At 38.9% G+C, this 25,366-nt stretch overlaps 1 non-coding gene across 1 annotated transcript; it reads left to right on the plus strand.

Annotated features, from left to right (window-relative positions):
• Positions 1-860: 860 nt before the first annotated feature.
• On the plus strand, positions 861-968 carry LOC148576813 (small nucleolar RNA R71). The gene has a single exon (XR_015903364.1). It is a non-coding gene; the product is annotated as a small nucleolar RNA R71 (small nucleolar RNA).
• Positions 969-25,366: the final 24,398 nt, after the last annotated feature.

Raw genomic sequence — 25,366 nt, forward strand, 5'->3', positions numbered from 1 at the left:
CTCAGATTTCCATGGTTCCTTATTAGGAAACTCCTTGGAGGCCAGTGGACGTCCATTGAGGTCTTCTCCAGTGGAGATCACTACCTCTTCCTCCTCTCCAGGTTCGGCCGTGTGGGTCATATTGATGGCCTTGCACTCTCCTTTTGGATTTTCTTCTGTATTGCTTAGAAGAGTCTAGGAGGGAGTTCAGTAACTTTCTTGCTCAGCTGACCCACTTGTGCCTCCAAATTTCTAATGGAGGACCTTGTTTCAGTCATGAAACTTTGAGTGGTTTTAATTAAATCAGAGACTACAGTTGCTAATTCAGAGTGGATCTGCTTAGAATTCTCTGTTTGTTGCTGAGAAGATGATGGAAAAGGCTTGCTATTGCTAAACCTATTTCTTCCACCATTATTGTTGTTGAAGCCTTGTTGAGGCCTCTGATGATCCTTCCATGAGAGGTTTGGATGATTTCTCCATGAAGGATTATAGGTGTTTCCATAGGATTCTCCCATGTAATTCACCTCTTCCATTGCTGGGTTCTCAGGATCATAAGCTTCTTTGGTACTGCCTGTTGCTGCTTGCATTCCAGACAAACTCTGAGAAATCATATTGACTTGTTGAGTCAATATTTTGTTCTGAGCCAATATGGCATTCAGAGTATCAATCTCAAGAACTCCTTTCTTCTGATTTGTCCCATTATTCACAGGATTCCTTTCAGAAGTATACATGAATTGGTTATTTGCAACCATTTCAATGAGTTCCTGAGCTTCTGCAGGTGTCTTCTTCAGATGAAGAGATCCTCCAGCAGAGCTGTCCAATGACATCTTGGACAGTTCAGATAGACCATCATAGAAAATACCTATGATGCTCCATTCTGAAAGCATGTCAGAAGGACACCTTCTGATCAATTGCTTATATCTTTCCCAGGCTTCATAGAGGGATTCACCTTCCTTCTGTCTGAAGGTTTAGACTTCCACTCTAAGCTTGCTCAATTTTTAAGGTGGAAAGAATTTTGCCAAGAAGGCATTGAATAGTTTTTCCCAAGAGTTCAGGCTTTCTTTAGGTTGTGAATCCAACCATGTTCTAGCTCTGTCTCTTACAGCAAAGGGAAAAAGCATAAGTCTATAGACCTTGGGATCAACCGCATTAGTCTTGATAGTGTCACAAATTTGCAAGAATTCAACTAAGAATTGATGAGGATCTTCTAATGGAAGTTCGTGAAACTTGCAATTCTGTTGCATTAGAGAAACTAATTGAGGCTTAAGCTCAAAGTTGTTTGCTCCAATGGCAGAGATTGAGATGCTTCTCCCATAGAAGTCAGGAGTAGGTGCAGTAAAGTCACCAAGCACCTTCCTTGTATTGTTGGCATTGTTGTTGTTTTCAGCTGCCAAGGCTTCTTCTTGTTTGAAAAGTTCTGTTAGGTCTTCTATAGAGAGTTGTACTTTAGCTTCTCTAAACTTTCTCTTCAAGGTCCTTTCAGGTTCAGGATCAGCTTCAACAAGAATGCCTTTGTCCTTGCTCCTGCTCATATAAAAAGATAGGAGAAGAAAATATAGAATCCTCTATGTCACAGTATAGAGATTCCTTGAGGTGTCAGAGGTAAAGAAGAATAGAAGGAGAAGGTAGAGAAGAAAGAATTCGAACTTATCAAGAGGGATAGAGTTTGAATTGTACATTGAGGAGGAATGTTAGTCCATAAATAGAAGGATGTGGGAAGAGGGGAAGAATTTTTGAAATTAAAGTAAAAAAATTTTGAAATAATTAAAAGAAATTTTGAAAATTTGGTAAATGATTTTCGAAAATTAAGACTGGGAAAGAAATTAAGTGATTTTTGAAAAAGATTTTGAAATTAGAAATAAAAAAGATATGATTGAAACTTAATTTTGAAAAAGATGTGATTGAAAAGACATGATTGAGAAGATATGATTGAGAATCAAATTTAAAAGAAGAAAGTTTTTAAAATTAAAGTTGATTACTTGACCAACAAAAAATTAAAAGATATGATTCTAGAATTAAAACTTTTGATCCTTTCTTAATAGGCAAGTAACAACTTGAAAATTTTGAATTAAATCACTAATTATAGCAAGGATTTTCAAAAATAGTAATAAATAAAAAAATTGAAAAGAAATTGATTTCGAAAAGATATGATTGAAAAGATATGATTTGAAAAAAAAATTTGATTTTGAAAAATTATGAAAATTTGAAAAAGATTTGAATTAAAAACAAAATCTTCCCTCTAGTGTCCTCCTGGCGTTAAACGCCCAGAATGGCATCCATTCTGGCGCTTAACGCCCAAAATGCTACCTTTTAGGGTTTAGGGTTTAGGGTTTAAACGCCAGTTTTCCTTCTTCACTGGGCGTTTTGAACGCCTAGCTTTTTCTGTGTAATTCCTCTGCTGAATGTTCTGAATCTTCAATGAAAAATAAACAATGCAACTAAAATCAAATAAACAATGCATGCAAGACACCAAACTTAGAAGTTTGTATACTAAGGACTATAACAATTTGAAAACGCATGTAAGAAACAACAAAAGACACAAAATAAGAGAAATTAAAGATCAGAGCACTGAAATCATCAAGAACAACTTGAAGATTAATGAAGAACATAATGTATATATTCGAAAAATGCAAGAATAAAGACATGCAATTGACACCAAACTTAAAAATTGACACTTGACTCAAACAAGAAACACAAAATATTTTTGGTTTTTATGATTTTATAAATTTTTTTGTGATTTTTCGAAATTTATATGGAAAAAGAGAAAAAGGACTTCAAAATTCTTAACGAGAATTCCAGGAATTATGCAATGTTAGTCTAAAACTTCGGTCCAGGAATTAGACATGGCTTACTAGCCAGCCAAGCTTTCAGTGAAAGCTTCGGTCCAAAACACTAGACATGGCCAATGGCCAGCCAAGCTTTAGCAAATCATTACGTTCAAGTGCAAGATTGATAGAAATCAACAAGCTCTTCTGATGATAAGTTGAAACCTCGGTCCAAAAGATTAGACATGGCTTCACAGCCAGCCAGACTTCAACAAATCATCATGAAACTCTAGAATTTATTCTTAAAAGTTTTGAAGAACAAAATAGAAATAAAAAATTTTTTTTGAAAATTTTTCGAAAATAAAAAGGTAAAAAGCTTAAACATAAAATAAAATTACCTAATCTGAGCAACAAGATGAACCGTCAGTTGTCCAAACTCGAACAATCCCCGGCAACGGCGCCAAAAACTTGTTGCATGAAATTGTGATCATTAATGGCGCCAACAGCTTGGTACGCACAATTGTAATCTCAACTCTTTATCACAACTCTGCACAACTAACCAGCAAGTGCACTTGGTCGTCCAAGTAATAAACTTTACGTGAGTAAGGGTCAATCCCACGAAGATTGTCGGCTCGAAACAAGCTATGGTCATCTTGTAAATCTCAGTCAGGCAGATTCAAATGGTTATGGAGAATTGATAATTAAAAGATAAATAAAACATAAAATAAAGATAGAGATACTTATGTAATTCATTGGTAGGAATTTCAGATAAGCGTATGAAGATGCTTTGTTCCTCCTAAACTTCTGCTTTCCTATTGCCTTCTTCCAATCATTCATACTCCTTTCCATGGCAAGCTTATGTTGGGTTTCACCATTGTCAATGGCTACCTCCCGTCCTCTCAGTGAAAATGGTCCAAATGCGCTGTCACCGCACGGCAAATCAGTTGTTGGTTCTCGATCATGTTGGAATAGGATCCATTGATCCTTTTGCGTCTGTCACTATGCCCAACAATCGCGAGTTTGAAGCTCGTCACAGTCATCCCTTCCCAGATCCTACTTGGAATACCACAGACAAGGTTTAGACTTTCCGGATCTCAGGAATGCTGCCAATTGATTCTAGCCTATACCACGAAGACTCGGATCTCATGGAATGGAAGGCTCGGTTGTCAGATGAGGCAACCATGCATCATGAATCAGGAGGCTAAGAGATACGCACTCAAGCTATTGCAAGTAGAACAGAGGTGGTTGTCAGGCACGTGTTCATAGGTGAGAATGATGATGAGTGTCACGGATCATCACATCCTTAAGGTTGAAGAACGAGTGTATATAGATAGATAGTAATTAGAATAGCATGATGCATGTAGGTAGCTCACATTTAAATAGGTTGCATTTCATAAGTTCCACCATTCTGCCTTCACTCTTTTATAGTTTCTCTTGAGCTTAGCATGACGACATGCTAATGTTTAAGTGTGGGGAGATTGATAAACCACTATTTTATGATTTATCTTGTGCTAATTTGAGTGGTTTTTATCAATTATTTGCTCACTTATTCATATAATTTTCATGGTTTTACAAATCCTTCCTAATTCTATGATATAGTTGAAAACATATTTCCTAGGCCTTTAAACTGTCAATTTTAATTACCCTTTATTACCATTCAATGCCGTGATCTGTGTGTTAAGTATTTTCAGGCTTTATAGGGCAGGAATGACTTAGCAGCTGGAAAGGAAGCGTGCAAAAGTGGAAGGAACGCGAGAAAAGGAAGTTTTGAGAAGCCGGCAATGACGCACAAGCATGGGTGACGCGCAAGCATGGGTGACGCGCACGCGTGCCTAGCGCAGAAGACAAGCGACGCGTACGTGTGACTGACGCGTACGCATGATAAGGAATTTCACCAAACGACGTGCACGCGTGACCTACGCGTACGCGTGACATGCGCCACGTGCAGAAATTGCAGAAAGCACTGGGAGCGATTTCTGGGCTCCTTTTTGGCCCAGTTTCATGCCCGAGAACACAAAATAGAGGCTGAAGAATGAGGGAATCATTCATTCATTCATAGACACAACTTTCATTCACATAAATTTTTAGGGTTTAGATGTAGTTTTCTAGAGAAAGAAGCTCTCTCCTCTCTCTAGGTTTTAGGATTCTTAGTTTAGCTCTTCTCAATTTCGGATTTCTACCTCAGTTTAATTTAGTTTTCTTCTATTCTTATTTGTTCTAGTCCTTTAGTTTACTTATTTCTCTTGTTGATTTATTTATTCTCCAATTTAGTTTGTGAATTCTTATGTTAGATTTGATTTCCTATTTAATGCAATTTGAGGTATTTCATATTTATGATTGCTTTCTTCAATTTATGTTATTGATGCTTTCAATTGGTTGTTTTGAATTTATTATCTCTTATTGCTTTTCTATGTTTTTATGTTGTGCCTTCCAAGTGTTTGATAAAATGCTTGGGAGGATTTTAAGTTAGATTTTTCTCCTCTTAGCTTTGGTTGAGTAATTAAAGACACTTGAGTTATCAAACTCCTTTGTTGATTGATAATTAAAGACACTTGCACAAGGACAACAAGACATGCAGACGTAGCTGAACTCTACTTTAAATGGTATGACTACCATTTTACAAGCTCTCATCTCCCGGTTAGATTCATCACCTAATTCCACAAACCAACCTTCAAGCTCCAGTGGAATTCCTTCTCAACCCCTACTTAATCCCAAAGGTGGCATCAATGCTATCACTTTAAGGTCCGGAACTACATTGCAGGAAAGGAACCAGGAGGAGCCAAGCCTACCAGAACACGTCCCAACTGAGGATGTAGTGGAAGTGGAAAATGCTGAAGAGAAAGAGGACATACAAGACATAGTTGAAGAAGAAGCAACTCAACAACAGAACGAAACACCAAAGGATGCAGAGGCTGTACATGATGCCATTCCTATCCAATTTTCACACCTGGCAAAGAAATCCAGGAAGCAGATGGAACTTGATCCCAAAATGGTAGAAATATTCAAAAAGGTTGAGGTAAATGTTAGCCTTTTTGATGTTATTCAGCAGGTACCTAAATACGCAAAGTTTCTAAAAGATTTATGCATTCATAAGGATAAGATTAATGAATTATAAACTATTCCTTTAGGTAGTTCTATATCTGCTTTAATGGGAGGTATACCTGAAAAATGTAGTGACCCAGGTCCATGTATGGTTAAATGTACCATTGGAGGTATAATTTTTTCTGACTGCATGTGTGATTTAGGAGCATGTGTTAGTATAATGCCATTGTCTATATATGATACCTTGAGGCTCCCTCCCTTAAAAAGGTCGGCAGCTCGTTTTGTGTTAGCAAATAAAAGCATTATTATAGTAATTTGAATTGCTGAAGATGTATTAGTGAGCATTAAGGGGCTCACATTTCCTATTGACTTCTATATCCTGGAAATGCCCCATAATGACTTAGGAAGACCATCATCAATCCTTCTTGGAAGACTATTCCTGAAAACTTCAAAGTTCAAGCTGGATGCATTCTCAGGAACTTACTTCTTTGAGATAGATGGCAGAACAGTGAAATTCAGTTTAAAAGAAGCTATGAAGCACCCTCCAGAAGATCATTCTATCTTCCAATGTGACATTATTGATGAAATTGTAGCTGAAGTTCACCAAGAAGAAATAGAAGAGAAGCACATGGAGCAAGGTCCAAGTGTGGGGACACTTTCTGAAAACAATGAAGACCCTTTACCATTATCACCAGCCCCGGATGATCCAGAGCCTAGCTATGAGAAAAAATTGGAATTAAAGTCTCTTCCTCCACACCTCAAGTATTACCTTGAGGATAAGCAGAAGTTCCCAGTTATCATTGCAAAGGAACTCACCTCTCAACAAGAAGAGCAACTGCTCAATGTACTGAGAAAATATAAGAAAGCAATTGGATGGAACTTGGCGGATATAGTAGGCATCAGTCCCCACGTTTGTGAACACAGAATATTCTTAGAAGAGGGAGCAAAGCCTGTCTGTCAACCTCAAAGAAGATTGAATCCTACCATCTTAGAAGTTGTCAAGAAAGAAGTAACCAGACTACTTGAAGCAGATATAATTTACACCATCTCAGACAGTGAATGGGTAAGTCCAGTACAAGTGGTGCCCAAGAAGTCTGGAGTCACAACAATAAGAAATGAGCATGGAGAGCTCCTGACAACTAGAGTGCAGAATTCATGGAGAGTTTGCATTGACTATAGGCGTCTCAACCAAGCCACTCGCAAGGATCATTACCCCTTGCCATTCATTGATCAAATGCTTGATCGCCTGTCAGGTAAATTTTATTATTATTTTTTAGATGGTTATACAAGATATTTTCAGATTCATATAGCTCCTGAAGATCAGGAAAAGACTACTTTTACATGTCCCTTTGGAACATATGCTTATAAAAGAATGCCTTTTGGTTTATGCAATGCACCAGCTACTTTCCAAAGATGCATGATGAGTCTTTTCTCTGATCTTATTGAGAACTGTATGGAAGTTTTTATGGATGATTTTAGTATATATGGTGATTCATTTAGCCTTTGCTTGGATAGTTTATCTAAAATATTAGACAGGTGTGTTAGTACCAACCTTGTATTAAATTTTGAAAAATGTCACTTTATGGTAAAACAAGGAATTGTACTAGGACATGTTGTGTCAAAAGCTGCCATTTCTATAGATCCAACAAAGGTGGATGTTATTTCTAGTTTACCTTACCCCTCCTCCGTGAGGGAAGTCCGTTCATTCCTTGGCCACGCAGGTTTTTACAGGAGATTCATTAAGGACTTCAGTAAGGTAGCACTGCCTTTATCCAGATTACTGCAGAAAGATATTGAGTTTGAGTTCAGTGAGGATTGTATGCAAGTGTTTGATAAGCTGAAGATCGCCCTGACTCAAACCCCAATTGTGAGAGGACCAGACTGGAGCCAGCCATTTGAAATTATGTGTGATGCTTCTAATCATGCAGTAGGAGCAGCGTTGGCTCAGCGCGAATGTAAGGATCCTTTTGTAATTGCTTATGCATCTAAAACTCTAGATGCTGCTCAATCTAATTATACTATGACTGAAAAAGAGCTTCTAGCTTTTGTTTTTACTCTGGATAAATTCTGAGCCTATTTTCTTGGTACAAAGGTAGTAGTGTACTCAGATCATGCAGCTCTAAAATATTTATTAGCTAAAAAGGAGTCCAAACCAAGGCTAATACGTTGGATACTGCTGCTGTAAGAATTTGATTTAGAAATTAAGGATAAGAGTGGTAGCCAGAATTTAGTGGCAGACCACTTGAGCCGCCTTGAGCACATTAAGGATAACTCCACTCCTATAAATTATAATTTCCCATTTGATAGTTTACATGCAGTATCTGAAGTAGCTCCTTGGTATGCACCTGTAGCTAATTATCTAGTTAGCCACACTTTTTCCCCAAATTTTACTAAGCATCAAAAAGACAAGCTGAAAAGTGAGTCTAAATATTTTATATAGGAAGATCCATATTTATGGAGGTGTGATGCTGACCAGGTAATTAGACGGTGTTTGCCTCAATCAGAATTCCAGTCCATTTTAGAGGCCTGCCACTCATCTGAGAGTGGAGGACATTTTGGCCCTCAAAGAACAGCTAGAAAAATTCTAGACTGTGGATTCTGGTGGCCTACTCTTTTTAAAGACGCTGCTGAATTTTGTAAATCCTGTTCCCCATGCCAAAGGTTTGGTAATATATCCAAGAGGGATGAGATGCCTCAACAGATTATGCTTTTCTGTAAAATTTTTGATGTTTGGGGCATTGACTTCATGGGTCCATTTCCAAATTCTAATGGTTACTTTTATATACTGTTAGCCGTAGATTATGTTTCTAAATGGGTAGAAGCAATTCCTACCCGTACTGATGATGCTAACACGATTGTTTCCTTTGTTAGAAACCATATTATTTGTCGCTTTGGATCACCACGAGCAATCGTGAGCGATCAAGGCACTCACTTTTGTAACAGGAGACTAACAGGATTACTGAAAAGGCATGGGATAGTTCATAAAGTATCAACAGCTTACCATTCCCAGACCAATGGGCAAGCAGAAGTCTCTAACAGAGAAATAAAGCATATTCTGGAAAAGATAGTAAAACCTCACAGGAAGGACTGGAGTGCCAGGCTACAAGATGCACTCTGGGCATATAGAACGGCGTACAAGACACCCATTGGGATGAGCCCCTTCCACTTGGTATACGGAAAGGCTTGCCACCTCCCAGTAGAGGTGGAACACAAGGCTTTCTGGGCTGTGAGGGAGTGCAACATGAACTATGAAGAAGCTGGTGCTGAAAGGAAGTTGCAACTAGCAGAACTGAAGAACCTTCGCCTAGAAGCATATGACAACTCCAGGAGATACAAAGAAAAGATGAAGGTTGTCCATGACAAGCACATAAAAAGGAGAGAATTCAGACCAGGGGAGTTAGTTCTTCTTTATAACTCCAGACTGAGCCTTATGCCAGGTAAACTGAGATCAAGATGGGAAGGTCCATACAGAGTAGAAAAGGCAGAGCCATACAGAGTTTTCCACCTGCGTCATCCTTCTAGCTCCAAATTTCTAAAGGTGAATGGATATCGCCTGAAGCTTTATCATGGTGAGAATACGAAGGATCAAAAGGAACTAGAGGTCTTCCTTTTGGAAGACCCACCAACAGAAGCAGAATGAGTCTGAAGAGCGTCCAACTTATGGACGTAAAAGCAAAGTGCTAGGTGGGAAACAACCCACCATGGTATGATCGTTCCGTTTCAGTCTTAGTTTTATTTTATTTTATTCTATTTTTATTTTTGTTAATGACACTTCTCATAATCTCTGCATAAATTTGCATATAGCATGCATTTACATTTACATATTGCATATAAAAAAACACACGCACGCGACGCGTAAGCGTCGCTGACGCGTCCGCGTCATATGTGCATTCTGAAGAAAAGATAATTTAACGGAAAGTCACGAAAGCGTGGCTGGAGGCGTGCCTTAGGCACAAACATGCCCACACGTCCGCGTGCCCCACGCGGCCGCGTCATTTTCGGAAATAGCCTCCCACGCATCCGCGTCACGCACGCGAACGCGTGCCCCTAAAAATCGACATAAAAGAGGTGTGTGGCAGTAAGTTATGATTTTGCTGTGCTGGAATGATGCTGGAAGCACCAGCCCTACCACGCGACTGCGTGCCCCACGCGGCCACATCGTTTTCAAAATATAGCCATCCACGCGATCGCGTCACCCACGCGAACGCGTCACCCTAAATTTTGGCAAAATGAGTTTGAAACAGAGAGTCACGCGAACGCAAGGCTGCTCTCACGCCAATCGCACAAAACAAGTCACGCGACCGCGTGACCCACGCGTCCGCATCACTTGACAAAAATCACACACCACGCGACCGTGTGACCCACGCGTCCACGTCACATATGGCGCACAGATTATCCAGATCAGCCAAAATATCATATCTTTTCTTTCCCAAATCCTAATTTTTCTTTTTCCTTCTTATTTCCTTCTTCTCCCTTCCTCCTTCTCTACTCATTCTCACTTTTTACCTTCTTCTCCTTATTTTTCACATCCATTATCAAGGTTCTTTTCTTTCTCTCTTTATTTTTATTTTTCCATTATTTTTTTATGTTTACTTCTTCTTTTACTTTCATTATCTATATTCTATTTTTTCTTTTACTTTTCTTTTTATTCCTTTAATTGATGTTAGAAATTTACTTGGGTCATTATCTTCTTTTATATTTCGCTTGTGAGTTATTATGAATTGTTTGACAATTACATATTACTTTTCATAAGGGTTGCTTGCATGTTCAAATTTTTACTTTCAATAACATATCTACCATACATGCCAAGTGTTTGTGAAAAAGCCCGTATGGCACTGTGCATTATTTTAAATTATTCTATTCTATTACTTTAATGCCTGTTTTTCACCAAACCCCTTTTATATTTTATTGATTAAATATAATTGTCAATACAAACAGATTATTAGTTTGAAAGGCTTGGTACTCTAACTTGGACATTGAATGCTTGATCTATGCTACTCATGCCTTTGTCGGCATGCCAATAAACATCTTGCATTTAATTGCCATCACATGCACTTACTATATTACCTTTGATGAACTTTTCACATGTAGTCTAGACCATGTGTTAACAACATCCTTCTTTACCGTGCATTGATTATTACCCTTAATATTCGCTCCCTTGCTCGAACCCTTACGCTTTACATGTACTTACCTCTTTCTTTTTTTTTTCAGGATGGCCACCAAGCAAGGTAAAGAGAAAGCTACTCCCAAACCACCAGCAAGGAGAGGAACAAAAAGAGCATTAGTGGAAGAACCATCTTCAACAGCGGTGAAACCCTCAACAAAACGAATCAAGAGGATCATCAAGGTCGATGAAAAAGAGAAAGCCTTTCCAGCAAAGGACACTGCGCAGTTCACTAACCGCTGCTATGAGCAGATGTTCCCCATCCTGGCAGCAAGGAACTATAACAATGAGCACCTTCTCATCCTCCCAACCATCATTGCTGAAATTGTTGAGCCCCGCATTGAGCGAAGACAATGGGGATTCTTACAGAGATAGCTACGGCAGGTTAATCAATCATGGGTAGTTGAATTCTACTCCAATTTTCACATGCCAACCATGCAGTCTGTCTATGTCCATCAAAAGCAAGTCCCTATAACAGCGGAAGAACCATCTTCAACAGCGGTGAAACCCTCAACAAAACGAATCAAGAGGATCATCAAGGTCGATGAAAAAGAGAAAGCCTTTCCAGCAAAGGACACTGCGCAGTTCACTAACCGCTGCTATGAGCAGATGTTCCCCATCCTGGCAGCAAGGAACTATAACAATGAGCACCTTCTCATCCTCCCAACCATCATTGCTGAAATTGTTGAGCCCCGCATTGAGCGAAGACAATGAGGATTCTTACGGAGATAGCTACGGCAGGTTAATCAATCATGGGTAGTTAAATTCTACTCCAATTTTCACATGCCAACCATGCAGTCTGTCTATGTCCATCAAAAGCAAGTCCCTATAACAGAAGAATCCATTCAACAAGCTTTAGATCTTCCCCCTGCTCCAGAAGGATTGGACACATTTCAAGAAGCCTCGTTCAAACGCCAGACATACCAATTTGACTGGGACGCCGTTCTCAGAGTTATCGCACAACATGGTAGCAGATGGAACTATGGATACCATCGTTCTCGACCTAAGGGCATATTGGCTTCCGCACTCACCTTAGAGGCTCGAGTATGGGCACAGATCATGTCCCATTACGTCTTTTCGAGCACTCATGAGTCTTCCTTCACTGCAGACATGGCTGTTTTACTCTGGTGTATCCTTATAGACCAGCACCTCAATTTACCAAGACACATTCGGCATGCTATGGGACACGTACAAATTACGGGCAACTTACCTTTCCCTACCTTGGTTTCAGATCTAGTCTCAGCAGCTGGAGTCTCTTACAGAGCTGGGGACACCAAGGCCATGATTCCACGAGATGATCAATACGTCCCTAACGGGAAGTATATCAGACCTCCAACAGCAACTATCAACCGGAGCACGGAACCAGCAGAAGATATTCCTTCTTCTTCCACACCACAAGCACCTTCTACAAACCAACTGCTCAATCAGATACTTGAGAGGCTAGAATGGATTGAACGGAAAGGAAAGCAAAGAGAGCGTCGTAACAAGTGCAGATTTACATACCTCAAGGAGCTACTTGTTGGTAACCACCCACCTAGAGAAGACCCAGACACCCCGGACTCTACCTCATTTACCAACACAGGGAGCCATGACGGTCCCGATGATGGAGATGCTGCTACCAGCCCCCCTTTGTTCCTGACAGATGGCACCGAGGACGGTGCAAATCTTTAAGTGTGGGGAGGTCGGTCAGTACCTGACTTCCGGAGGTAATTTCTTTTTCCTTAAACACCAATAAATAGGATATTTAGTTAGTTTTTCTTTTATTCAGAATAGGATAAATTGCATAGTAATAGGTTAATTGCATGCATGTTCTACTTGATTGAAAAATAGTGAGTTTCTTTTTAAGACCCTATTTTTGAAAAATTTCACTAATTTAAATCAAAACTTTTGTGTTAAACTTGTTTGAAGTTGTAATTGGAACATAGTTTAAAAAGCTAAGAACACACAACCCGTGAGATTTTGAGTCTAATTACATGGTTACATTATTTAACCATAAATATTATTCTTGTGTGTTCACTTCTCTATGATTGTAATCTTTATTTTGTTTCATCCTATATGTCCAATGTTTAATGTATCTATATGCATGTATATGATTGAGGCCATTACTTGTTTAGCTCACGTATCTCAAATAAGCCTACCCTTTAAATCACCCTTGTTAGCCACTTTGAGCCTTTTAAATCCCATTTGTTCTATATTTTACCACATCACTAGCTTTAAGCAGAAAAATAATTAAATATCCCAAAATAAATCTTTGGTTAACTTAAGATAGAAAGTATGTTAATTGAGTATGGGAGAATTTTGGGAACATGAGTTAATAAGGGAATGTGTCATGATAAAATAATGGGAATTTGGGTACCTACTCATGTAAAACTAAAAAAATTAAAAATCCATGTTCATTGATAAGCTATGTCTATTTTCCTAGTTAAAAAAATCCAAAAATATTCAATAAATATTTAAATAAATAAGGGGACAAAATTACCCCAATTCTAAGTTAAGTAAAGCTCCAATGCATATGTGATAAGAAAATTAAAAAAAAAAGTTAACGCATGAGTATGTAATGTGAAAGTGGGAAATTATGGGTAGCTAGGCATGAATTAGAATTATATAGAGTATATGTATGTTAGGTGAAGGCTTAGGTTAGTCAAAGATTCATATTCTAGCTCACTTAGCCATATATATACCCTTACCCTTACCTTAGCCCCATTACAACCTTGAAAAGACCTCATGATGTTTACATTAGTACATTAAATATTGTTGATTGGTTAGGTGAAGAACAAAATTTAGAAAGCATGATTAGAGAAGAATAGAGTGCTTACCCTATACACTTGAGAGACTAGAGTGCATATACACCATTAGTAAGGGTTCAATGCTTAATTCTATGTTCCCTGCTTTCATGAGCTATCTTCTTACAATGTTACCTGTTTTTACTATATAAAATTGAATTAGTGGAATTTAATTTACGTTTGTCTTGAAGAGCTTATTTATTTTTAACCAAGTAGACAAGAATCATATAGTTGCATTCATATATAGGTTGCATTGCATTGCATGAGTCTTACATTTTCCTACTCATTTATTTTATCTCCTTAAGTTAAGCATGAGGACATTTTAATGATTAAGTGTGGGGAGGTTGATAAACCATTATTTTATGATTTATATTGTGTTTAATTGAGTGGTTTTATCAAGTCTTTACCTACTTATTCATATAGATTGCATGAATTTTATAATTCCTTCCTAGTATTGTTTAGGGTTGAAAACTTGCATCCTAGAAACCTTTAATTAGTACATTTTAACTCTCCTTTATACCACTCGATGTCGTGATCCGTATGTTAAGTGTTTCAGACTTCATAGGGCAGGAATGGCTTGGAGAATGAGAGGAAGCTTGCAAAAATAGAAAGAACACAAGAAACTAAGGAGATGACCAGCAAACACTGACACGATCGCATGGCTCACGCGAGCGCGTGAAATGAAGAAATCGCAGCGACGCGAACGCGTGCCTAACGCAAACGCGTGGAGTGGAGTCTGCACAAATGACGCGAACACGTGACAAGGAAAATTGCCAAATGACGCGAACGCGTGGACGACGCGTACGCGTGACCTGCGCGATCTGCAGAAATAACAAAATACGCTGGGGGCAATTTTGGGCTGTGTTTTGACCCAGTTTTCGGCCCAGAAACACAGACTAAAGCTAGGAAACATGCAGAGACTCAAGACGCATCCACACACATTCAGATACATCGATATTAGGATTACTTTCAGTTTTAGATCTGAATCTAGATTAGCTTTACATTGATAGTTTATGCTTTTGCTTTGGATTTTGGATGCTGAAGAGTCATTACCTCCGTGAAAACATTACTTTAGTTTGTTTCCTTATTCCTTTACTCTCATTAGCTGCTCATTGACCCTATTCAATTAAGTATGTTGTATTTGGAATTTATTAATATATAGAGTTACTTTTAATTTTAATTAATTTTAATTCTCTATTTTATTTTATTTAATTTACTATGTCTTCTTATATTTTTATGAATATTAATTCTATGTCAATGGAGTATATTTCCTACTTGACATGGGGATTGATTAAGAGGAGACACTTGAGTTGGAATGCTCAAGTGCTTAGTTAAATTGGATGTTGTTGGCTAATTCTGTACCTACTAAAGCTAGACCTTCCCAAGGGAGAGGACTAGGATTTGCGGGTAAGAGTTAGCTCAATCACTTGACTTTCCTTTATTTAGTAAGGGTTAACTAAGTGAAAACAATAACCTTTTTACACTACACTTGAGAAGATTCCAACAAGGATAGAACTTCCAATTAATCATTCTCCCAGTCAAGGCCTTTTAATATTAATAATAATTCTTAGTTCTATTGCTTTAATTTACAATTATTTTTATTCATTATCAAAACTCAACTTTTCTAGAAAACTTCTAGTTAATAAAATAGTACCCTTTCCTGCAACTCGTTGGGAGACGACCTGGGACTCATACTCCCAGTATTTTTAATTTCAATTTTTGTGACAACCCCTTTTTAAATTGGTGAGGCAGACTTTAGCTGGTTGAGAGCTATACTTGCAACGCATTTCTTTTATTAAGACTCTCTTAATTGATCTAACTTCTGCCACGCACCAGATACAAAAGATAAAGAGAGTAGTGCATTAAAAACCATTTAATCTTTGTTTTAATATTTTGATTTTGAAAGTTAATTATGTAACAATGTTTATATGGTAACCTTTAGAAAAACTGAATGTAAGGTGATTGATGAAATTTTAATTCTATTTTACTCATAGCCAAAAAGTGTGACAATGTTTATAGTTTAACTCTAGATAAACTAAAGAGTTAAAATGTAAAATGTTTTTTTTTTCTGTTGATTTTGAAAAGTGAATTTGGCATAAGAGATTAGGATATGCAAGCATGTTCTCAATCTCTATGCTAGTTAAAAAAGAATTTAGTGAGAGGTCTTCCTAATATCAAGTTTGACAAAAATATCACTTGTGATGCATGTCAAATGGGTAAACAAACTAAAACCTCTTTTAAACCTAAGGAAGATGTCTCTACTAAACGTCCTTTAGAGCTTTTGCATATTGATCTCTTTGGTTCTTAATAAACCACTATTTTATGGTTCATCTTGTATTTAATTGAGTGGTTTCATCAAGTCTTTACCCACTTATTCATATGATCTGCATGATTTTATAATCCCTTCCTAGTATTGTTTTATGATTGAAAACTTGCTTCCTAGAGATCTTTAATTAGTATATTTTAATTCTCCTTTATACCATTCGATGCCGTGATCCGTGTGTTAAGTGTTTCAGGCTTTATAGGGCAGGAATGGCTTAGAGAATGGAGAGGAAGCTTGCAAAAATGGAAGGAACACAAGAAACTAAGGAGATGATCAGCGAGCACTAACACGCACGCATGGCTCACGCGAGCGTGTGGAATGGAGAAATTTACAGCGATGCGTGCGCGCGCCTGACACGTACGCGTGGATTGGAGTCTGCACAAAAGACGCACATGCGTAGACGACGCGTACGCGTGACAAGGAAATTCGCCAAATGACACGCACGCGTGACTGACGCGTACGTGTGACCTGCGCAATCTGCAGAATTAACAGAAAATGCTGGGGGCGATTTTGGGCCGAGTTTTGACCCAGTTTTTCACCCAGAAACACAGAATAAAGCCAGGGAACATGCAGAGACTCAAGACACACATTCACATATTCTTATTAGGGTAGTTTTAAGTTTTTAGATCTGAATCTAGAGAGAGAATTACTTTTCCTCTAGTTTTTCTTTACATTCATAGTTTATTAGTTTAATGCTTTTGCTTTTGGATATTGAAGAGTCATCACCTCCATTAAAGATACTATTCTAGTTTATTTCCTTACTCTTTTATTTATTTATTCCATATTCTTAATTCTTGTTTAGAGTGGTAATTGGATTATTTTCATGGATTGTTAATGCAAAGGATTACTTTTACTCTTAATTAATTTAAATCTCTATTTTATTTAAATTATCATGTCTCTTTTCTATTCCAAACTCCCAATAACAAAGATGGTATCCATGTCAATAGAGTAGATTCCCTACTTGACATGGGGGTTGATTAGGAGGAGACACTTGAGTTGGAATGCTCAAGTGGTTAGTTAAATTGGAAGTTGTTGGCTAATTCTGTATTTACTAACACTAGACCTTTCTAAGGGAGAGGACTAGGATTTGCGAATAAGAGTTAGCTCAATCACTTGACTTTCCTTTATTTAGTAAGGGTTAACTAAGTGAAAATAACAACCTCTTTATACTACACTTGAGAAAATTCCAACAAGGATAGAACTTCCAATTAATCATTCCCCCAGTCAAGGCTTTTTAATTAAAATATATATTTCTCTTTTAATTTACAATTATTTATTTTCTGTCATTCAACTCTCAAAATTGTCAGAAAACTCCTGATTAATAACTTAGCACCCTTTCTAGTAACTCGTTGGGAGACGACCTGGGACTCATACTCCCAGTATTTTTATTCTAAACTTTTTGTGACAACCTTTCTAAATTGATGAGGCGGATTTTTGCTGGTTAAGAGCTATACTCGCAACGCTGTTCTATTATATTATAATCTCTTAATTGGTCTAACTTCTACCATGCATCAGTTTTTGGCGCTGTTGCCGGGAAGCTGCAATTGTGTGCTGAATTATTAATTAGTGTATATATTTTTATTTTATTTGCATATTTTATTTTATTTTATTACCATGAGCAATATGTTTCTTTTGTTGAATGACGCGTTCACTGCTTGATCCGAGCTTAGCTGCATTTGATCCTAAAATTGAAAGAACTCTTTCACGTATTAGGCGAGCTCGGCGCAGGTTAGCCTCAGAGGGTGGTGAAGTGATTGTTATCGATTCACCAGTCTCATCTGAGGGCGAATCTGAACTGCCATCTGAGGAAGAAACAAGCTCCTTTACTACTAATTCAGTTGATTCATGTGCAGATAACATGGCAGCACCTAGGAGGATTACTTTCCAGAAAGCTGGAGCTCCAGATTTTACACTGCAGCCATATCAAGTGCATCATCCAACTCTGGCTACAGAATTTGAGCTGAAGATTGCATTAATCAACTTGATGCCCAAGTTTCATGGCTTACCTGCTAAGGAGCCTATCAAGCACCTAAGGGATTTCCAGACAGCCTGTTCCACTGTTAGGTGTCATGGTGCAAATAAAACTTCTATTCTATTAACCGCCTTCCCGTTTTCTCTTGAAGGAAAGGCGAGGGAGTGGTACTACTCCCAACCTGAAGCAACTGTCACCAATTGGGATACGCTCAGGAGAGAATTCTTGGAAAAATACTTTCCAGCTGAAGTTACAGACAGACTGAGGAAAGAGATCTCCTGCATTTTTCAAGGTGAATCAGAAACTCTCTATGAGTACTGGGAGTGCTTTAAGAACCTTCTGGATGCATGCCCCCATCACATGATTGACAGGCTAGTGTTAATCAGTTACTTCACTCAAGGCATGAAGCCTAGGGATAAAACTACATTAGATAGTGCTAGTAATGGTTCCCTGAAAAAGTACAAGACCGTAGATGAAGCATGACAACTAATCAGCGACTTAGCTGAGTCCACCAGGAATCACAGGCAAAGGAGCAGCCACTCAAAAGCTGTTGCAGAAGTTTCCTCTAGCAGTGAGACTACTGCTCTTACACAGAGTATATGTGAAATAACCAACCTACTGAAGCAGATGCAGTTGAATCAACAACAAACTCAGCCTTCCCCACTACAACAAAGCCAACAGTTAGTTCCTCAAAGAGCATGCGGAATCTGTGCTGATTATAGTCATTACACTGATGAGTGCCCGCAGCTCCAACAAGAAGACAACATTGTGGCAGCTACTCATAACTTCTATGACTACCCGAATCAAGGATACAATTAACAAGGCAGCAACTATAACCAAGGTGAAAACTACAACCAAGGATGGCAGGACAACTCCAACCAAGGTTGGAGAGATAATTCCAACCATGGCTGGAGGGACAACTATAACAGAGGAGGCAGAGATAACAATGGAAATCAGAGGTGGAATAACAACAACAGACAGTAGAATCAGAACCAACCTTACAGAGCTCCTCACCTAAGACAGTCACAAGGACCCCAGCATAACCAATAACAAGTCCCACAGATTACTTATCCTACTTCCTCATCAAATGACGATATGCTTTGTTCTCTTGCACAAGGATAACAAGACATGCAGACTACGCTAAACTCTACTCTAAATGGTCTGAATGCCACTTTACAAGCTCTCACCGCCTGGATAGATTCATTACCTACTTCCACTAACCAACCTTTAAGCTCCAGTGGAATTCCTTCTCAACCCTTACCTAACCCCAAGGGTGGCATCAATGCTATCACTTTGAGGTCCGAAACCACACTGCCAGAGAGGAATCAGGAGGAGCCAAGCCCATCAGAAAATGCCCCAGTTGAGGATATGGTAAAAGAGGAAGAAGCTGAAGAGGAAGAGGAAATACAAGACAAGGTTGAAGAAGAAGTAGCTCAGCAAGGGAATGGAGCACCAAAGGATGCAGAAGCTGCAAGTGGCGCCATTCCTATCCCATTTCCACACCTTGCAAGGAATTCCAGAAAGCAGATGGAACTTGATCCCAAAATGGTAAAAATTTTTAAAAAGGTTGAGGTAATTGTTCCCCTTTTTGATGTTATTCTGCAAGTACCTAAATATACAAAGTTTTTGAAAGATTTATGCATACATAAAGATAAAATTAATGAATTAAAAACTATTCCTTTAGGTAGTTCTATATCTGCTTTAATGGGAGGTATACCTGAAAAATATAGTGATCCAGGTCCATGTATGGTAAACTGTACCATTGGAGGTGTAATATTTTCTAATTGCATGTGTGATTTAGTAGCGTGTGTTAGTATAATGCCATTGTCTATATATAATACCTTGAGGCTCCCTCCCTTAAAAAGGTCGGCAGCTCATTTTGTGTTAGCAGATAAAAGCATTATTTCAGTAGTTAGAATTGCTGAAGATGTATTAGTGAGCATTAAGGGGCTCACATTTCCCATTGACTTATATATCCTGGAAATACCCCCTAATGACTCAGGAAGACCATCATCAATCCTGCTTGGAAGACCATTCCTGAAAACTTCGAAGTTCAAGCTGGATGCATTCTATCTTCTAGTGCGACATCATTGATGAAACTGTAGCTGAAGTTCACCAAGAAGAAGTAGTAGAGAAACACATGGAGCAAGGTCCAAGTGTGGGGACACCCTCTAAACACAATGAGGACACTTTGCCATTATCACTAGCCCCAGATGATCCAGAGCCTAGCCATGAGCAGAAATTGGAATTGAAGTCCCTTCCTCTACACCTCAAGTATGCTTACCTTGAGGATAATCAGAAGTTCCCAGTTATCATTGCAAGGGAACTCACTTCCCAACAAGAGCAGCAGCTACTTAGTGTGCTTAGGAAACATAAGAAAGCAATTGGGTGGAGCTTGGCAGATATAGTAGGCATCAGCCCTCAAGTTTGTGAGCACAGAATATACTTAGAAGATGAATCAAAGCCTGTCCATCAACCCCAAAGAAGATTGAATCCCACCATCTTAGAAGTTGTCAAGAAAGAAGTGACCAGGCTACTTGAAGCAGATATCATTTATCCCATCTCAGACAGTGAATGGGTCAGTCCAGTACAAGTGGTGCCCAAGAAGTCTGGAGTCACAACAATAAAGAATGAGCATGGAGAGCTCCTGACAACTAGAGTACAGAATTCATGGAGGGTTTGCATTGACTATAGGCGTCTCAACCAAGCAACTCGCAAGGATCACTACCCCTTGCCATTTATTGATCAGATGCTTGATTGCCTGTCAGGTAAATCCCATTATTATTGCTTTTTAGATGGTTATATAGGCTATTTTAAAATTCATATAGCTCCTGAAGATCAGGAGAAGACTACTTTTTACATGTCTCTTTGGAACGTATGCATATAAGAGTATGCCTTTTGGCTTATGTAATGCACCGGCTACTTTCCAAAGATGCATGATGAGTATCTTTTCAGATCTTATTGAAAACTGTGTGGAAGTTTTTATGGATGATTTTAGCGTTTATGGTGATTCCTTTAACCTTTGCCTGGATAGTTTAGCTAGAGTATTAGACAGGTGTGTTAGTTCAAACCTTGTATTGAATTTTGAAAAGTGCCATTTTATGGTAAAATAAGGGATTGTTCTAGGACATGTTGTCTCCAAAACTGGTATTTCAGTAGATCCAACAAAGGTAGATGTCATTTCTAGTTTACCTTACCCCTCCTCCGTGAGGGAAGTCCGTTTGTTCCTTGACCATGCAGGTTTTTACAGGAGATTCATTAAGGACTTCAATAAGGTAGCATTACCTTTATCCAGACTACTGCAGAAAGATATTGAGTTTGAGTTCAGTGAGGATTGCATGCAAGCATTTGATAAGATGAAGATCGCCCTGACTCAATCTCCAATTGTAAGAGGACCAGACTGGAGCCAGCCATTTGAGATTATGTGTGATGCCTTCAACCATGTAGTAGGAGCGGTGCTGGCTCAGCGCGAAGGTAAGGATCCTTTCGTAATTGCTTATGCGTCTAAGACCTTAGACGCTACTCAGTCTAATTACACTACTACTGAAAAAGAGCTTCTAGCTATTATTTTTGCTCAAGATAAATTCTGAGCCTATTTACTTGGTACTAAGGTGGTAGTGTACTCAGACCATGTAGCTCTAAAGTATTTATTAGCTAAAAAAGAGTCCAAACTAAGGCTAATACGTTGGATACTGTTGCTACAAGAATTTGATTTAGAAATTAAGGACAGGAGTGGTAACCAGAATTTAGTGGCAGACCACTTGAGTCGCCTTGAGCACATTAAGGATGACTCCGCTCCTATCAATGATGCTTTTCCATTTGATAGCTTGCATGTAGTATCCGAAGTAGTTCCTTGGTATGCACCTGTAGCTAATTATTTAGTTAGCCACACTTTTCCTCCAAATTTTACTAAGCATTAGAGAGACAAGCTGAAAAGCGAGTCTAAATATTATATATGGGATGACCCATACTTATGGAGGTGTGGTGCTGACTAGGTAATTAGAAGGTGTGTGCCCCAATCAGAATTCTAGTCTATTTTAAAGGCTTGCCACTCTTCTGAGAGTGGAGGACATTTTGGCCCTCAAAGAACAGCTAGAAAGATCTTAGACTGTGGATTCTGGTGGCCTACTCTTTTTAAAGATGCTACTGAATTTTGTAAATCTTGTTTCCCATGCCAAAGGTTTGGTAATATATCCAAGAGGGATGAGATGCCTCAACAGATTATGCTTTTCTGTGAAATTTTTTATGTTTGGGGCATTGACTTCATGGGTCCATTTCCAATCTCTAATGGTTTCCTTTATATACTGTTAGCTGTAGATTATGTTTCTAAATGGGTGGAAGCAATTCCTACCCGTACTGATGATGCTAACACTGTTGTTTCCTTTGTTAGAAACTATATTATCTGTCGCTTTGGATCACCACGACCAATCATGAGTGATCAAGGCACCCACTTTTGTAATAGGAGACTAACAAGATTATTGAAGAAGCATGGGATTGTTCATAAAGTAGCAACAGCTTATCATCCCTAGACCAATGGACAAGCAGAAGTATCTAATAGAGAAATAAAGCGTATTCTGGAGAAGATAGTAAAGCCTCATAGGAAGGACTGGAGTGCCAGGCTACAAGATGCACTCTGGACATATAGAACAACGTACAAGACACCCATTGCGATGAGCCCCTTCCGCTTAGTGTACGGAAAGGCTTGCCACCTTCCAGTAGAGGTGGAACACAAGGCTTTCTGGGCTGTGAGGGAGTGCAACATGAATTTTGAGGACGCTGGTGCTGAAAGGAAGCTGCAACTAGCTGAATTAGAGAATCTTCGCCTAGAAGCATATGACAACTCCAGGCGATACAAAGAGAAGATGAAGGCTGTCCATGACAAGCACATAAAAAGGAGAGATTTCAGACTAGGGGAGTTAGTTCTTCTTTATAACTCCAGACTAAGGCTTATGCCAGGAAAACTAAGATCAAGATGGGAAGGTCCCTACAGAGTAGAAAAGGCAGAGCCATACGGAGTTTTTCACCTGCGTCATCCTTCTAGCTCCAAATTTATTAAGGTCAATGAACATCGCCTAAAGCTTTATCATGGAGAGAAGATTAAGGATCACAAAGAACTAGAGGTCTTCCTCTTGGAAGACCCACCAATAGAAGCAGAATAAGCTTGAAGAACGTCCAACTTAAGGACGTAAAAGCAAAGTGCTAGGTGGGAGACAACCCACCATAGTATGATCGTTCTGTTTCAGTCTTAGTTTTATTTTATTTTATTCCATTTTATTTTTCTTAGTGACTCTTCTCATAATCTCTGCATATAGTCTGCATTTGCATTTGCATTCTTCATAAAAAAGGGGGGCACACGACGCGCAAGCGTTGCTGACGCATCCGCATCATAGGAGCTTACGAAACAAGAAGAAAAGAAGCAGAGAGTCACGCGGGAGCGTGGCTGGAGGTGTGCCTTAGGCACAAACACACCCACGCGAACGCGTTTCTGACATGTTCGCGTCACTTGAAAAACCAACCTCCAACGCGTTCACGTCACCCACGTGCACGCGTGACCCTGCGAAATCGACGCAAAAAGGTGTATGGCAGAGAGTTATGATAAAGTGGGGCTGGAATGGTGCTGGAAGCACAAGCTCTATCACGCGAACGCGTGCCCCACGCGTCCGCGTCACTTTTCAAAAAGAAGCCATTCACGCGTGCGCATCACCCTGAATTTTGGCAATGAGCGTATGAAACAGAGAGTTGTGCGTACGCGAGGCTGCACTCGCGCCAATGGCACAAATCAGGTCACGCGTGCGCGTCACCCACGCGTCCGCGTCACCTGAAAATAGCATCAACCACGCGAACACGTGCACCACGCGTCCGCGTCGCCTGCACCGCACAGTTTATCCAGATCAGTACCAGAATTCTTATCTTTTCTTCCCCAATCCTAATTTTACTCCTCCCTTCTTATTTCTTACTTCTTCCTTCTTTCTTCTTTATTCCTTCTCACTTTTTACTTTCTCCCTCCTTCTCTTTCACATTCATTATTAAGGTTCTTTTCTTTTCTTCTTCCCATTTTTACCTTTTCATTATTATTTTTATTTATGTTTTCTTCTTCTTTTTCTTTTTACTTTCATTATCTATGTTTTCTTTTTCTTTCTTTTTCTTTTTGCATCCTTTTAATTGGTGTTAGAAATTTATTTGGGTAATTATTTTCTTCTATATTTTTGCTTGTGAGTTATTAAGGAATTGTTTGACAATTATCAATAATTATTTTTGGGTTGTTTTCATGTTCAAATTCAATACTTTCGATAATATATTTACCATGCATGCTAAGTGTTTGTGAAAAAGCCCGTATGGCATTGTGCATATTTAATTATTCTATTATTCTACTCTAATGCCTGTTTTTTTACAAAAATCCCTTTTTATATATTATTGATTGAATATAATTGTCAATACAAACAGGTTGTTAGTTTGAAACACTTGATAATCAAATTGGGTATTTAATGCTTGATCTATGCTACTCATGCCCTTGCCAGCATGCCAATAAACATCTTGCATCTACTTGCCATAACATGCACTTGCTATATTTCCATTGATGAACTTCTCACATGTAGTCGCGACCATGTGTTAACAACATCCTTTTTTACCGTGCAATGATTATCACTTGTACCATCCTCTTCCTTGCTCCAACCCTTAGCTTTAGAAGTTACTTTCTTTTTCCCTTTCCAGGATGGCCACCAAGAAAGGTAAAGAGAAAGCTACTCCCAAACGACCAGCAAGGAAAGGAACAAAAAGAACACTAACTGTGGAGCCATCTTCAACAGCAGCAAAACCCTCAACAAAGAGAATCAAGAGGATCATCAAGGTCGATGAAAAAGAGAAAGCCTTTCTAGCAAAGGACACTGCGCGGTTCACTAACCGCTACTGTGAGTAGATGTTCCCTATCCTGGCTGACCGAAACTATAATAATGAGTACCTTCTCATCCTCCCGACCAACATTGTTGAATTTGTTGAGCCCCGAAATGAATAAAGACAATGGGGATTCCTACGGAGACAGCCACGGTAGGTTAATCTATCATGGGTAGTTGAATTCTACTCCAATTATCACATGTCAACCATGCAGTCTGTCTATGTCCGTCAAAAGCAAGTTCCCATAACTGAAGAGGTCATTCAACGAGTTTTAGATCTTCTCCCTGCTCCAGAAGGATTGGACGCATTCCAAAAAGTGTCTTTCAAGCGCCAGACATACCAATTTGACTGGGACGTCGTTCTCAGAGTTATAGCATAACTTGGCAGCAGATGGATCTATGGATACCATCGATTTCGACCTAAGAGCATATTGGCTTCAGCACTCAC

Source organism: Arachis ipaensis, chromosome B1 (assembly GCF_059453495.1).
Source record: "Arachis ipaensis isolate K30076 ecotype BB chromosome B1, ASM5945349v1, whole genome shotgun sequence".
Classification (NCBI taxonomy): domain Eukaryota; kingdom Viridiplantae; phylum Streptophyta; class Magnoliopsida; order Fabales; family Fabaceae; genus Arachis; species Arachis ipaensis.